Below are 13,905 nucleotides of genomic sequence, written 5' to 3' on the forward strand. Positions count from 1 at the left end.
ATCAGTGTGGGTTATTCAGTGAACTGCACTGATCCAGATAAGGATGTTAGATCATTGTTAGTTGTTCAACATGTTTGTCTGGTGCCACGTTGCCATGAGTAATCTGACACATCACATAGGATTCGCTTCCAAAAAACAACCTTTTACTTTTCAGTAGTGCTACTGATTGGCACAAATGTAAACACACCTCTTGTCACATGAGGGATGATAGTGCATTTAACATCAAGAGAACATAAAACAGCAGCATTATCATTGATTACACCATCAACAGCGATCAATGCTCATCACTGATTATCCTGCTCTTGGAACTATGTACAGCAAAAGGTTATGAAAACACTGGGTGTTATTTCATCTGAAATCCACCTAAAACTGATGATGTCAAGAAGCATCAGCGTAGTTCATGTGTGGTATCTTGAATACTGCTATACAGAAATGCAATTGCAGTAGATTTCCATTAGGACTGTAAAGGTATATAAATGCTGATGGTTAACTGTAACACATTGTATCCATCACAAAACATATCAATAGACATCTATTCCTCAAACATTGTTTTCCAATCAACAGTGTAATTGACATTCACATCTGAACACATCATTAGTTATGGTCTCACAACTCCAAAACAGCTTGTAATGTATCCTGGTAAAGCCACTTGTGAATAGTTCAGTATTCTTCATCAAAAATGAACAATTGTGTGCCTTAAAGCATTTCCCTCTATTACTTAAGTATGCTTCATCATTCCATTGTGGATGGCCTAATGGTGGTATGCTGTCACGCAGAATGGTTACAAGGAGGTTATACTCTAGGCAATGGTGGTTATACTCAAGGCACTGGTGGTTATTCTCTAGGCAATGGTGGTTATACTCTAGACATTGGTGATTATACTCAAGACTGGTGGTTATACTCTAGGCACTGGTGGTTATACTCTAGGCAATGGTGGTAATACTCAAGGCAATGGTGGTTATACTCAAGACTGGTGGTTATACTCAAGACTGGTGGTTATACTCAAGACTAGTGGTTATACTCTAGGCAATGGTGGTTATCCTCTAGGCAATGGTGGTTATACTCAAGGCAATGGTGGTTATACTCAAGACAATGGTGGTGGTTATACTCAAGACAATGGTGGTTATACTCTAGGCAATGGTGGTTATACTCAAGGCAATGGTGGTTATACTCAAGACAATGGTAGTTATACTCAAGACAATGGTGGTTATACTCAAGGCAATGGTGGTTATACTCAAGACAATGGTGGTTATACTCAAGACAATGGTGGTGGTTATACTCAAGACAATGATGGTTATACTCAAGACAATGGTGGTTATACTCAAGACAATGGTGGTTATACTCAAGACAATGGTGGTTATACTCAAGACAATGGTGGTGGTTATACTCAAGACAATGGTGGTTATACTCAAGACAATGGTGGTGGTTATACTCAAGACAATGGTGGTAATTATACTCAAGACAATGGTGGTTATACTCAAGACACTGGTGGTTATACTCAAGACAATGGTGGTGGTTATACTCAAGACAATGGTGGTTATACTCAAGACAATGGTGGTTATACTCAAGGCAATGGTGGTTATACTCTAGCTATATAGGCACTGGTGGTTATTCTTTAGGCACAGAGTGTTATACTCAAGGCACTAGTGGTTACACCAGAGGGCACTGGTAGTTATACTCAAGGCACTGGTGGTTATACTCAAGGCAGTGGTGGTTACACCAGAGGGTTATACTCGCACTGGTGGTTATACTCAAGGCAGCGGTGGTTACATCAGAGGGTTATACTCAAGGCACTAGGACCAAGTTGAGGCAGTCTCCAGTGAAGATAAGTGAAGACTACAGCTTTAGTGTGAGACAGAAGAGGAGACTCCTGATCCCGCACATGCTGGAGGCCAGGAAAGACAGCAGCGAGGCTTTCCTTCGGTTTGACAAACTCATCATAGATAATAAACGCTTTGACATAAATACTGACACAAATGAACTCATTGAATTGAAATAGAGGTGTGGCCAGGGCTTGATCAAAACAAATGAAAGTAAACAAACCCAATCTTCACATTCATTTAAGACTAATATGACTATATTCTCTTGGAACTGCCACTCCTTAAGACAACATAAATGTGACAGTTCTGTTTATAATCTTCTTTCACAATATATGATTGTTTGTTTGTTAGAAACATGGTGTTATACACATACAGATCTCAGTGGTTTTCTTCCCTCCTACAAGGTATATTCTCACTGTAGAAGTAAGGGTAAACATGGGGGAATTGGAGTTTTTATATATGTGATGGAATCAACAGAATTATGCCAAGTATTCAGGATGCTGTATACATTCTTCTGGAGTCAACCTACTTCAAGCTACAAAGGGATATAATTCTAGGATTTATCTATGTTTCACCAGAGAACTCGACATATTATGAAGGAAAAGACAAAGATAGCATTGATATTCTCGAAGAAACACTATGTGAGTTGAACAACAAATATGATGCAGACATATTGAAAACTTGAAAACTTATTGCTGATGATGTTTCTAAGTCAATGATAGAGGATATTAACAATTTGTTGTGTGTTGATATTGATAGTGCTGTCGATATGATCTCAAGTCTCTATGCGCGGGCTGCAGATGGGATGAGCAGACGACACGGTCAACGGACGGACTCGACCGAAAGGCCAGCCTGCCTGGTGGGACAAGCAGTGTGAGTCAGTTGTGTGGGCTGGCTCTCGACAAGTTCAGATTGACAGACGCTTCAATCGATTTTCGAAAATACCAACAAATGAAACGTGTCTTTAAATCAACATGCAGACTTAAGAAATCCTCTCATCAGTTACATATTAAAGAGAAGTTCCAGAACATTCGTGACAACCCTGAGGAATTGTGGAAAGCTATCAAATCAATTAAAGCTACTTCTTCGCTCTACTTAACAAAATCAGTGGCACCGAAAGTGGTTTACCTATTTCAACACTTGCTAAACTCTGTAACAACGGATTCAACCATTATTGATGGCATAACAAACGACCTATCAGATCATGACTCACATTGTAATGATTGTAACCAACTATTTCCTTATCAACTCAACGACGAAATAACACTGCGTGAAGTCACAGATACTATATGGAATCTTAAATGAAAAAGCCAGGCTGGGATGGTCTTTCATCAGAGTTATTGAAACATTCTGTCAATTACATTTCAGTTAGTCTGACATACCTTTTTAACGAAATATTGGCAACTGGCAATTTCCCAATGACATGGTGCAAAACTATTATCTGTCCACTACACAAGAATGGTTCTTTATCCGATTCAAATAATTACAGAGGAATCTCGCTCCTGCCGGTAATTGGAAAGATTTTCACTAAAATATTAAATCAGCGACTTCAACAATGGATCACAGAAAACAACATCATTCATGAGAATCAGTCAGGTTTTAGGAAAGGGTATAGTACAGTTGACAACATGTTCTCTCTCTACGGTATGATCGCAAAATACTTGTCTAAATCAACTGGAGGAAGAATGTACGTCTTCTTTATTGACTTCTCTAAGGCTTTCGATAGTGTCAATCATACATTACTGTGGCATCGGCTTATCAAATATGGAATACATGGGAACATCTTGAAAGTTTTAAGAAATATGTACTCTAAGCTTCAGTCGTGTGTCCGTACATATAAAGGGCTTACGGATTTTTTTCAGTGCTGTGTTGGTACACGCCAGGGTTGTATGGTCTGTCCACTGTTGTTCATTTTATACATCAACGAACTAGTCACTGAGATGTCAACGTCTAACTGTAAAGGAATATTTATATCAGAGAAATGCCCTAATGTATGTTCACTGCTCTACGCCGATGATGTTGCTAACGCCGCGGACTCTGCCGGAAAACTACAGGACCAAATCAATTGTGTCAGTAATTTTTGTACAAAATGGGGATTGACGTTGAATATGCAGAAATCCAAAATCGTTGTATTCGAAAAGGTGGATATTTACGTTCATATGAAAAATGGTACTACAGAGGATCCCAAATAGAAACTGTCTCAGATTATAAGTATCTCGGACTTCATTTTACACCCAAACTAGTGTGGACAAGATCGAGACAGGTGTTAGCACAGCAGGCGGAGAAAGTATGTCTACACACATACAGACTTCACTATATGTGTGGCGGATTACAGATCACCACTGCAATGAGGATTTTCGACAGTATGGTCCTTCCAATACTTACATACGGCGCCGAGCTCTGGGGATATGAGGTGGTAGAACAAATCGAGAGGGTACAGACAAAGTTCATTAAACGAATTCTACATCTGCCTTTGACAACCTGCAATGATGCGGTGCTCGCTTAAAGTGGACGACCTCTATTATATGTTTCTTATGTAAATAAATGTGTTAAATATTGGGCCAAAATAATCAACATGAATAACGACAGATTACCGAAGCAAACCTATCTTATGCTATATGGATTAGACGTCAACAGATCTTCCTGGGCCACAAAAATCAAACATATCTTATTCCAGTTTGGATTCGGGTACGCTTGGGTTATGCAAGATATTGGACATATTGATATTTTCATGTCTGAGTTCAAACAAAGAGTGTCTGACTACAACATTCAACGATGGCAGGCTTCAATAGCATCTAACTCCAAGTTGACAGCTTATTCATCTTACAAAACAGTTCTGCATGCGGAATCCTATCTCTCACAAATCAGTTCCCCGCCATTGAAGCAAGCGTTAACTAGATTCAGATGTGGCTGCCACCAGCTAATGATCGAAATGGGGAGACGTTTGGGCATAGACACCGAGAACCGTTTATGTAGATACTGCCTTCGATATAATATCCAGCTTGTCGAAAACGAGTACCATTTTATCCTTGTCTGCTGTGCCTTCACCGACTTAAGAAAGCAGTATATTGAGTACAAATACTACAGTAACCCCTCATTTGAAACATTTGTTCGACTTATGTCTTCAAACCATCAACTTCCTTCTGTGAATTTGTCTAAATACATATATTTTGCTTTGAAATTGTATGAATCACTCCATTTGTAATCACAATATTGAAATGTTTTGTACTGTGGGCCTGTGGCCTAAAAAAACGTAAATAAAACTCTAATAATCATACTCAAGGCACTGGTGGTTACACCAGAGGGTTATACTCAAGGCAATGGTAGTTATATTCTAGGCACTAATGGTTACACCATGTGGTTATACTCAAGGCAGTGGTGGTTATTCTTCAGGCACAGGGGGTATACTCAAGGCTCAAAGGTTACACTCAAGGATAAGAATGTTATACTCCATGTATACTACAGGAATGTGTCCTGGCTGTGTCATGGGGTCCCAAGATAAACCCTAATGAAATAACACAAAGCCCATATGTAATTTACAATTATCAGTCAGTATTTGCCTGAAAGCAATCACAGTTATAGATTAAGTAATGCCCAATGCTTTGTCCTCAAGACTAAATTTCCATGCATGTGCAGGTAACTATAAGATTTTCTAATAGTATAGCACCTGCTGTACCCAGTATGGACTATGTGAACCTGAATTGTAACCTTCATTTTCACTGCATGTAAATGATTGATGTGCTCCTAGAAAATTTCATGCCAAATGTCAGATGATCATTTTCTGTAGCAAAAACGTATCAACATATCCTGCCTTCTCACATGAAGAAGCGTTTGGGCTTTGACTATTTACTTCTAATTACAGAGAATCAATAGTTTCTCACTCAAGAGTAAATGATAGAGGTGAATTATTCACATGCTGAGGCATGGGGAACTAGGTAGCGTATTGATTGAAGAACACAAATTGCTCCTAACATCAATATGACAGATCAACAGACACACACGAATCCAAACCAAGGTGGCAACTCCAGACAGTATTGTTCTTGTCATAGGGTGTGATCAGCTGTCCATATGGTATTGTAATGCATTATACAATGCATGTATCTTAGGCACTTTGGCGGGATATAGGTTTTATCAGAGAATATACAAACATGTCTATATTCCCTTATAAAACCCATATCCCGCCAAAGTGCCTACGATATAGGCCTGTCTGTGTCTTAGATGGTTGATTGGCATGTTAGAAAATGCTATTTGATGAACATAAAGACTTTTCTGGATTTCATCTTCTTTTTTTCTTCTATACAATGTTCCTGGGCCTGTTCTGGTAACTGTTAACTGTGCCCATGACGTCACAATGCTATGACGATGCAATACACGTGGAGGTCATAATGGATACAGCTAACAGGGCTAATAGGATATATGTTATTATGAATATAGAAAATACGGTATTGTTTACTGCAAAATTATTTAGAAATGTTCATGTCTGTGTCTTGTCACTCTGCTTAGATTATCCTTGACAGTTATCACTTTCATGCCTCCTTTGCAGGCACCAAACATATTTATTTGAGAAGTCCAGTTCATTATGTTTTCAGCTATGTTTAACTGGTTAGTTTGTTTCAGGATCCTGTATAAACCTGTATTCATGGTATGATTACACCCTCTCATGGAATATATGTCAAGGCTTTAGCTTTGAACCCCATCGACTGAATATGGGAAGTTGTCAGATGCAGTCTAAATCTTTGGCAGATATTGCGAGTCCTGGCAAACAGGGCGGGACAAGATTCGCTTTTAGAATTCCCTGAATATCCCAAAGATGAACTCATAAAACCTTGAACGGTAATTGTTTGAAGAACAACAAACCAAACCATCAATGACCTGTGGTTGTAAAGCAAAAGTTTGGTAAGACCTTGCTGAGTCACTGACCCCTAGAGGAGAATACAGCAAAGTAGAATCATTTAGAATGTGTCAGTGTTGAGTTCTTTCATGTCAAAAGCAAGTGAACTGTGGACCTGGATCATGATATAACAGCACTATGTTTGGTTATCTGAAAGAACACAAATGGCTGTTGGGTGTCAGGAGGCCGAACATGTATTTCATCCATGTGTATGTGTTGGACAGCCAGATTGGTGAAACCCAACCCCATAACACCTGATGATGTGTCTGCACAATGAATAAGTTGGTATGCAGAAAACAATACATATACACGTCCTATGATATAAAAAGGTGTGCTAGCCACCCAAATCAAACATACAATCCCCATACACATTCATTACCCATATACATGTCAGTCAACCACTCATATCATACATACAATCCCCATACACATTCATTACCCATATACATGTCAGTCAACCACTCATATCATACATACAATCCCCATACACATTCATTACCCATATACATGTCAGTCAACCACTCATATCAAACATACAATCCCCATACACATTCATTACCCATATACATGTCAGTCAACCACTCATATCAAACATACAATCCCCATACACATTCATTACCCATATACATGTCAGTCAACCACTCATATCAAACATACTGGAATTCATTCACATTTACTAGCCATTCTCTACAGATGTACAGTTACATGATGTTTAGGTGCTAAGTGCATAGGTTACAGTTCACTATGTTAATTGTACAGGTAACCATGGTAAGAGTTCCGCCCGTAACCCCTGCTTGAAATGTATTGCATTTATTATGATTATTTCTAGGGTTTGGGGTTTGAGTTTAGGGTTTAGCATTATGTTAGGTTTAGGGTTAGGGTTAGGGTAGGCTTTCTATTAAAAACATATATTCTTATACATACAATGATAAAAAAAAACCTGGGGTTATGGGCGGAAATCTTTCTGTAATCATAATAACTCACTGAATTGTCAATTCATCTTCAGCACCAAATATGTACAAGATGCGATATATCTCTAGTAAATCAAATCCGAATTGCATTATGCAGTACACCATATGTCTAATTATGATCAACTAGAAACTATCCATAAACCCACCTCAAGTCCTCATGTGATAAGAAATTCTGATCTCTATAAATATTTGAGAACAGTATGTGTCCTTCCTTCAGAAGTAAGAGTGCAAGTGAGCCCTAAATCTGATCATTGTAGTTTAGCTGTATCCAGCTTGGCCTATCAGTGGAACAATAGAACTAACCAGGGGCATTGGAGCAAAGTGTTGTAAGCATGCAGTGAGACAATTAGTGGAGGTTAAACTAAGAGTAAAGCTTACTGTGCGGAGCTGTGGAATGTATGTTGTAAGGCATAAAATGTTAATATACTGAGTCAAAAAAGAAACTTCACATTCTTTCTTCAGGGCACTATAAAAGAACAAGAGATGGTAGGATGGTTAAATTGTTATCATTTCATTGCTGAGATCTGTGTATGTACTCGATACACTGACAGTGCCATAATCAGTTCCATTAGGCTACACCGCCGTTCCAAAACATGGGTATACAGAATGTCAAGTCACAAGAATCAAAATGCGAAATTTCTCAGTTCAATATCGTGTATGGCCGCCCCGCGCATTCACCACTGCCAAACACCGTCTCCTCATCGACTGCCTGATGCTTGTGAACACGTGGTTGGGGATTCTGCGCCATTGCTCTTGCAAGGCAGCGCCAAGTTCCTGCAAATTCTGAGGTTGGTTCCTAAGACCACGAAGCCTTCTCGCAAGTTCATCCCAAACGTGCTCTATTGGATTAAGGTCAGGGGACCTCGATGGCCAGTCCATGACGTTGATTCCAGCGTTTTGAATGAAATTTCGTGTCAACATCGCGGTATGCGGCCGAGCATTATCATGCTGGAACTGTAGACCTGGGCCATGAGCCGCCATGAAAGGAACGAGGTCAGGGGTGAGCACCTGGTCGCGGTAAGCAGCAGCTGTGAGGTTTCCACGGATGAACGGAAACGGTTGTTCCCACAGAAAGCATCCCACACCATGCAACTTCCGCCCCCGAATCTGTCGACTTCCTGTACACAACATTGGGCATACCGTTCACGACGTCGTCTCCAGACTCTATGCCTGCCATCCGCGAATCTGAGGGTAAACCTGGATTCATCGCTAAAGACGACTCGATTCCAGTCTCTCTGGGTCCATCGGAGGTGACGTTGGGCCCACAGCAGACGTTGACGTTGATGAAACGGTGTCAATATTGGCCCACGATATGGACGTCGAGAATGGAGATTGGCAGCCCGCAACCGATTTCGAATGGTCTGTGAGGACAGTCGACCTCTAAACATCTCAGCCCTGGTTCGTGTAGCGGCAGAAATCTGTCACGTAGGTGACGTAGGACGATTTGACGGTCTTCTGCTCGCGTGACGCCACACGTGGTGGGCGACCCAACCTTGGGCGATCAGAAGTGGTGCCAGTTTGTTGTAGACGACCTGCATAAAGTCATACACAGTACGACGGCTGCATCCAATTGCTCTTGCGCGACGTCAATAACTGATCTTCCCGCTTGCAACATGCCAACGGCACGTTCCGCTGCACATTTGACAATCGTGGCATTTCAAGTACCGTTAGAACTGTGGTTTAAAAGTGTTTTTTCAATTCTTGAGGCCAATGCAAACACGTGCATATGAAGAAAACTTCGATGCGAAGATCACATGATCGACTGCACGTGCAAAACCTGATTTGGCACTAACGTCATTTGCATGACGAATGGATGGGTTTGAGTGGGTTTTGCTAACGTTTTTCTAGAGTCGAAAGATAGGGATCCCATTTCGGATACATAGATGTATCCTCAGAGAAAAATTATTCATTATTTTTCAAATTACATTTTGTGAAGTTTCTTTTTTGACTCAGTATATATAAAACATACCTAATCTTCTACCATACCAACAAGTAATATCCTGACTAGTATTCTATTCCTATTGTTAAATAAAGGTGTACAAGTAATTAAATGGTAATAAGGTCATACACCCTACTACTTAATATTAACTCATTTTATTCTACCTGAGTGTGGCATAAAACTAAACTCTATCACTAAAACTATTCTACCTAATCTTAACTAAACAAATATGTACACATATACAAACATTTGAGTCTACCACAATGGCAGGTGCAGACAAACGAAGAAGGGAGAGCATATTAGATATATTATTGTCAGTCATACATTGAACCAAAGAGAAAGGCAAATTACTGAAAGTGGAAACTTGGATAATTCATCACTTGAAATGGTATCTTCAAACAGAATGATAGATAGGTAGGATGAAAGTAGAGTATAGCTAGAAATAGAAGAAGCACAATGTGTCTGTAAACAGGGAAAGAACCAGCAACTATGACCACAGCTGTGCAGCTTCCAGTTCTTCACATGGTCAGTGAAAACCTGGCCTGTTTGGGGGAGATTAATAGAAGTAAAGTGCTTCATTCAAATACATCGTATTGACAAACTTCTGCAGAAACTGTGGAAGATAAGAACAAAGAACCTGACTATAGCAAGTAGTCAGAAGGGGTCCAGTAGACAAACTACCACCCTGTGATTCCAGACAGATGGGTTTAGGTAGTGCATCTGAAGCAACCAATCAGCTGGAAGTCCGGATAGTTGTAACTGGCAGGAGGGAAGACATGGACATTAACAACCTTCTCGGAATGTACTTTTTCACCAGGTTGTGTGCACCTGACATAAACTGCTATGTTCAATATAGCACTCTGGTGGTGAAGTCTGCAGTCATTGTAAAACGAGAGAATTGGCAAATATCAGGATGTAGTGGTGCTGTCAGCAATATGCCTGCTATAAAACTGCAGCCTGTGGATATTTGAATCCCGACCAGACACACCAGTTTGATGTTATGATCAATATCCCACACCATCAAGGTGGTATAACACACAATCAATCATGTAACACAGTCTCACCACCCATTCTCAGATGTATTGGCATGAGGTACAGAAGAACTACTCTCACCAAAATGCCTTCAGTGCTTCTACAAGATATTGTTAAAGGTCACATGCAACGTAAAACACAGCTTTGCAGATTCTGATACCTTTCGGTATGGACATAGCGAAACAAATCATCAAAAATGCAAATTCAACTTATAAAGTTGAAAAATAGCGCGATGTAAAAAACTGTGCAAATTCGGAGTTCAAACGATTCACTAAATTTCCCCAAAGCGCTTGGGGGAATTCAAGTGGTTTCAACAGCTGGGCTGGGCTGGGCTCATAGCGGTACTCTCATAGCACATGCGCAGTGAAATAGGTTCGCGCAGCTTGGAAGTGGGTTGTCCGGTGAATACTCGGTGAAGGCTTTGGTGTGAGCAGGGATACTCTACTCTTATAGAGTCTCCCTGGTGTGAGCTATTTTTCTAATGTTCTGTTGGTATTTCACAGGCGCGAGCTTTTTATATATATGACAGTAGATTACCGATTTAACTGTTTATATAATTTCATTTGTCTATTTCACCACACGTTCTTCTTACCGAGTCACTTTCTCAGTTCGATACTTAAAAGCAATGTGATTATTTAGCGTTGACAGAATTTCTAACTGTGATATAGATATGTCGTTGTCACAGACAAAACTCAATGTCTGTTTTATTGACACCTATGTGTCTGCCTGCCTGTCTGCTAATGACAATATTCAATACACAACTTCTATCACTGACCACATGCAATTTGAACTTAACACCTATCAGGCTATACACCATAAACAAAACACATTGATTTATGGTTCGAGTTCGGTCTCTGTCACATTATGTAATTACACAGACAGGCAGGTGTGATACTTGTACACATGACATGTTATGATGTCTGTTGATTGCAAAATGTTATACACAAAAAATGAGCATGTATTTACAAAAACCCAACATCTCTCTATATACACACACAATGAGCCGTGAAGACGGCATCTGCAAATGAACCAGCCGTTCCACTTGAGTGCACACCCATCCGCTCTGACTGGGTTCGGTATCCCGGCTGCTTCGTTTCTTGGGAAGTAAACCCAAATACAAAATATTGCACTTTTGATTTGCGATTGTACACTTATAATTTTGTTTATATGTTGTTTCATAAGCAGCAATGTATATTATATGTCATGAATAAGTGATAATTGTGTTTTAATTATGTTTGATTTTTTGGTTGCATGTGACCTTTAAGTAGAAATCAGATCCCATAGAACACAATGTTCCTTTCTTTCATTATCTATTAAAAGGTAAAAGTGTGACATATTTGGAAACATTGGAATGCCATCTATGCTGAAGGTAAGTTATGAGAAAATTGAATTACAATATCGCCATCCTAAAAACCTTGACCAACCTACCCTAACCAGCCCATATTTTTATTAAATGGGTCAATCAGCGACTGAGCCTTCCTACAAAAGCAGGGCTTCTGAAGAGTGCCTGAAGATAAGGCAGAATGATGAAAATAGGGCTAGTTAATGTTGTTCTTCAACACAGTTAGAAATATTCAATCTATATGGTGGTGTCTGTAAATAAGCTACCCTGGATCAGGCATCCATGTGACTTGAAGCCTATGGCATGGCTTATTTCTCTTGTAAGTGAATGAGTTGGGATTGACACAGATTTCAGCACTATTCTAATAATATCATCTGATAGGAAATCACTCCATGGACATCAGCGTGACAAGCTATACCTCAAACTAACCCACCAGCGAAACCAACAAGTACTAGGAAAAGAGCAAGTACTTCATATGCCTCTCCATCTCCTGTTCTCCAGCAATCACCACACAGACCACCCACTGAAAGAGCGCGCCAAACGCCCCTGTTTGAAACTCCACTACCCAACATTTCTGCTGAACCCTTTACACTGTGTGTGACATTTTGAGGTCAGTTTACATTAATTGTGAAATTAAATGGAGGTAATTCTTTTATTTGGATCCAGAAGTATCTACACATGCATATCCACTGAAACACACATACAAGTTTCCTCAAAACAGTTCATTAATTATAATGAAGGAGTCATAAAATATTTTTTCCTACCTTAAATGATCCAACAAGACTTGGTTGGTTGGTCACCCAGCGAACACTTTAACCACTAGGCTACCCCACCAACCCCTGGTGTGTGTGTGTGTGTGTGCGTGCGTGCGTGCTTTTCTCACACATAGACTGGAATAGTACTTAAAGTTTTGATAAAATATACTAACTATAATGCATGAACTATTCTGTAATACTCTTACAAATGGCATATGATATATACAGGCGTTACTTCACTCTCTGACAAATCTCGGCTAGGTGTCATTTTGTTCATTTACATTTTGTTAGAATGTTGTAAGCCAAAGCTAATTAATCTATTCCTTTTTTCATGGGTTCATGATAATACTATACATCAGGCATAGGAGAACAAGAAAGTATGTCTTTGTATCTTTCAACTATCTTTCAAGTTATTACCGGTAATCGTTCGGTCGTCTGCGGGACAACTGCCGCAGGTGACGGGTCACGTGATTTGGTTTCGTTTCGCAGACAGCGCTTCGGAAATGAGCATGTCAATCGATCGTGGATATGTTTCGGATATTGTCGTTCATTTTATGCATTTATGTTTCATATGAAAACGAACGCTTTTTGTTTCATGGTGTCCACTGAATAGTACATCATGTGGTGTCAGAAACAAGTTGTTTGGTATTCCTTTCTGAGGACAGAACTGTGTGTCTTGATCGCAGAGTGTTGGAAAATCAGAGGTATATAACGTGATTATATACCTCCGAAAGACTTTAATTAACCAATCACAATCCAGTATTTACTGAAGTCATGGTAGATTTAGGCTCAAACACTGTCACAGTACCCCAAACGAAAATATGTCTTTGAAAAAGGCCTTAAACCGCAAGATATTTAGTCATATTTACACAAGTCATTGGAAATGTCGTTTTCATAAACAAATATGTTTGAGACATCACTTAAGACACACTTAGCATTTATTTCAAATCTGCAGCAACTTTTCAAATGAAACGACGATTAACCCAGTCATCCCAGGCACTGCGATTTGCAACTGGGTGTCCTTTACATTCCAGAAATATGATCGTAGATTTTAGGGCCAGGACCATACGTGAAATATATAGCTGAAATAAAGTTTAAAGTATACCTACAATTATAGACTATAAGCAGTTATTATTGGCGGTGTGAAACCTTTTC

The sequence above is a fragment of the Haliotis rubra genome, unplaced genomic scaffold (assembly GCF_003918875.1).
Source record: "Haliotis rubra isolate DU_JTF1 unplaced genomic scaffold, ASM391887v1 Scf52, whole genome shotgun sequence".
Classification (NCBI taxonomy): domain Eukaryota; kingdom Metazoa; phylum Mollusca; class Gastropoda; order Lepetellida; family Haliotidae; genus Haliotis; species Haliotis rubra.